The sequence below is a fragment of the Nannospalax galili genome, unplaced genomic scaffold (genome assembly GCF_000622305.1).
Source record: "Nannospalax galili isolate Female #2095 unplaced genomic scaffold, S.galili_v1.0 scaffold386, whole genome shotgun sequence".
Lineage (NCBI taxonomy): Eukaryota > Metazoa > Chordata > Mammalia > Rodentia > Spalacidae > Nannospalax > Nannospalax galili.
The window spans coordinates 2,229,794-2,233,972 of record NW_008356676.1 but is presented as its reverse complement, the minus strand read 5'-3'; positions in this window follow the sequence as shown (position 1 = coordinate 2,233,972).

Sequence of the window (4,179 nt, the reverse complement as noted above, 5' to 3'; positions counted from 1 at the left end):
CTCAATAAGTTTTTTTGAAGTTTAAAAAAAACAACAATATGAAGGCCAGGTGTTATGGCACATAGCCTTAAACTCCAGCACCCTGGAGGCAGAAGCAGGCAGATCTCTGAGTTCAAGGCTACTCTGGTCTACAGGAATTCCCAGCCAGCCAGGGTGAGTAAAGGATGTAAAACAGAACTTAAAGCATTTCTCCTTGTTCAAAACAGACACTACCTCTTAAGACCATTTTACAAACTCTGTGGAATCATGCATCAGTAGCAGAAATTTCACAATGTTTCTCTACCTGAAAGCTGAGAGCTGGTAGAGGAGAGTCAGGCTAAATCACGATCTCTAATCACTGTGTAACAAAATTCAGTGTATATACTGATGGTATATCACAGTGTTGCACAAAAAAAAAAACATAGTAATTATGTTGAACTTTTATACTCATATAAACATCAAGTGAAGTTTTAAAAATGTTTCTATTTCAAGCTAGACATGGTGGCACCCATCTGTAATTCTAGCTAGCACTCAGGAGGCAGAGACAGGAAGATCCAGAATTGAAGGCTAGCCCAGGTATAGTAGCTACTTTTCACAACAGTGTGACAAAATACCTGGCACTTTAAAAAATAAAAGGAGAATTTACTTCAGGTCACGATTTCAGAGGTATCAGCCATCCTAGCAGGTGTGTTTCAGTAATCAACTTGACACACCTAAGAGAGAACCTCAACTGGAAATTAACTTTGTTGGATTGACCTGTGCATATGTCTATGAGGCAACCTCTTGATTGTTGAGTGATGTGGGAGGGCCCAGCCCACTGTGAGTGGTGCCATCCCCAGGCAGGTGGTCCTGGGTTCTATAAGAAAGCAGGCCAAGCACAAACCAGAGGAACAAGCCAGTAATGGTCCCCCATGGTCTCCACTCCAGCTTGTGCTTCCAGGTTCCTGATCTGAGCCCCTGTTCCTCTCCCCTTCATGATAAACCAAGTTGTAAGGTGAAATAAACCCTTTCCTCCCACAAGATGGTTTGGGTCAGTGTTTTATCACAGCAACAGAAAGTAACTCAGACACTAGGAAGCATGTAGTGGAGCAGAGCAGTGTGAAAGAGCCAGGAAACAGACAAGAAACAGCCTCTAACAGAATGCCCCCAGTGACCTACTTTCTCCACTAGGCCACACATCCTATTTTTCACCACTTCACAATAATATAATTATCAATCTATGAATGGTTAAATCATTCATTATTTCAGAGTTTTTATGATCTCAACAGCTTTGAAAAGCTATCAGAGTCACACCTAGAAGTATACTTTTTTTATTAATCCCCTCGGCATCTTCTCAATCCAGTCAACAATGAAGATAAACCATCAGCAAGGGGTGGTAGCACATCTGTAATCCCAGCAGTCAGGAGCGATAGGCCAGAAGCCAACCTGGACCCCATAGTAAGATTAAGAAACATAGTCAGGTCCTTGATTTAGGTAGCTACATGCAGCTTTCCTCCCGTTATGAATGAAAGGAACACTAAAGAGTTGTATGCAGAAAGTCTTGAAGTAAGGTACCACTTAAATACTGCAGGTCGTCTAGCATCCCTGACCATTAAATGTCAGAAATGAGCACCCACAAATTTCTGAACTGCATTCTATAAGGAGTCACTATGCCAGTTGAAAACTATATCCTCCAAGGCATCTCTTGATAATAACATGTTAGCCTGGGGCAAAGAGTGTAGGTCTCTTTATTTCCCTAGGTATAATTATGATCTTTGCCCTGTTTCTTATCACTGTTTCCAATAAATTGTGGTCGTCATTGCTTTCTTTATAGAAAGTGTCCAAATGCAGGCTCTCCAAGGGCTTCAGAGGTTCTTCAAAGGCCTCTCTCTGCTGTAGTTTTCTGAGTGAGCCACCCAGCTCTCATCAGCTCCTGCCACCTGTGGCACATCCCATAGCCATTGCTGCTGGGGTTGCCTTCTCAGCTTGAATAGCCACAAGGCTCTAGTTCGGCTACATGCAACCAAGTACCCATGACAAAAACCCCAGTGTCTTTGATCAGAAGGTCAAGAGGAAATGGCTGTAGCACTCTGCAGCATCTTGTTCTCTGTACTTTGGCCAGTTGCGGGTCTCTATGTTAATCACCATGAGGAGGCTTCTCTGGGTAAGAAGCTCCAACTCTAGCTGAGGAGCTATGGAGAACTGACAGCTGCTGCGAGAGGGAGAGAGCTGTGACTGGGTAGGTTAACCAGGCTCCAGTGGGTGGACTCATATCAAATGGCATTTGTAGACACAATTTAGACTTAATAGAGGGTCTTAAAGATACATATGTCTAATAGAGTACATGAGGCAGGGGACAATAAGCTGGTACAGATAGGGGACAGTCTGAATATGATCAAACTATATTGTATGAAATTCTCAAAAATTAAAAAAAAAGAACAAGGTTTATTTGGCTCACAGTTCCAGCAATTTCTAGAGATGCAAGTCTAATAGAGTACATGAGGCAGGGGACAATAAGCTGGTACAGATAGGGGACAGTCTGAATATGATCAAACTATATTGTATGAAATTCTCAAAAATTAAAAAAAAAAGAACAAGGTTTATTTGGCTCACAGTTCCAGCAATTTCTAGAGATGCAAGGGCATTGCATCACGACTTCAGTTTCAGGATTAGGCCTCCTAGCAGCTGGCATCACAGTGGAGGTGGACATACAGGAAAGACATCCCAGGGTAAGACAAGTAGACAGAGGGAGACTGGGGACCCTTGAGAATTAAGTTAAACTAAGCTGCTCCCTTCTGAGAGCATACCTCCTCCCCCTAAGCTCCACCTCCAAAAGATCCCTCTGACATTGCCACCCTGGGGACCAAGCTACCACTTGGGAATACCCTCACACCATACACAAACCATAGCATTCCACTCCTGGCCCCCAGGCTTCATGGTCTTCCTACAGGACAAAACACAGGGGTCTTCATGTAACCTTCAATGATTTGCAGGACCCTGTATGGTAGAAGAAAAAAATCATTTGCACTTATAAGTAAAACCAAAATCTAAATGTCCATTGGCAATTAAGGAACTCAGTCTTACCCAGCATCTATTAAGCTTTTTCTCAAGAGCAAAATTGAATATAACAAAAACTAAAATGATAGTAATAAAAAGACCTGGATTACCCTGGGGCAGAGAAGATTGTAGAATGCTCCTGAGCACAAGGAAGTAGAGATACAAACTGCCCTCATTAGTGATGTCCATGTGAACCAGCCTGGGCCTCCCAGAGCATTACATCAGCCTAGACTTTGCCTTTCCCACTGCAGCAGCGGATAGCACACACCTTAGAAAATGCCTCAGCACAAATCTATTGCCCAACTTAAGATGAAAAAAACATTGGTGCATACAAGACAGACAACTTGTATGATGATGATGCTGCTGCTGCTGCTGCTGCTGCTGCTGATGATGATGATGATGATGCATGTGTGCATAGCATGGAGGGGTGCACATGCCATGGCACAAGTGTGGAGGTCAGAGAACAACTTTGTGGAGTCAGTTCTCTCCCTCTACCTTTTATAAAGTGGAACTCAGGTTGCCAGGCTTGCACAGCAAGCCCCTTTACCCGCTGAGTCATCTCACTGGCTCAGACAACAACCTAATAAAAATAAAATACGTTAGTAATAAAGATGAGAGCAAGCTAAGAGAATCTTTCTATACATTGCTGAGAATGGATGTGGAAAATGGTACAGTTATTCTTGGATGCAATGTGTCAGCCTGTGTCAGGGACCTAGAAGGACTGTATAGTCCTTTCTGACTCTAGCTTGAGGAAATGGAGGTGTTCTCAAAAATCTGGGGTAAGGATACTTCCTGCAGCATTATTTATAATACTGAAATAGGTAAAAACTATTCAATAGGAATAGCTAACTGAGCTACAATTATAATTTTCAGTCAAAAAATATATTATGCTTTAAATGTTAAAAGCAAAATTATATATCTAACATGATTCTAAATGTATAAGGATAAGAAACAGAAAAATATCATTTGAGTGATCAATTCATGAATAACCATTCTTTTTGTTAAATGTTTTCATGTTTCAAAATATTTCTGCTCTGGGACTGGAGAGATGGTTCAGTGACCATCTTGCTGCTTTGGAGAGGACCTGAGTTTGGTTCCCAGCACCCACATCAAGCAGCTCACAACTGCCTGTAACTCCAACTCCAGGGAATCCGATACCCTCTT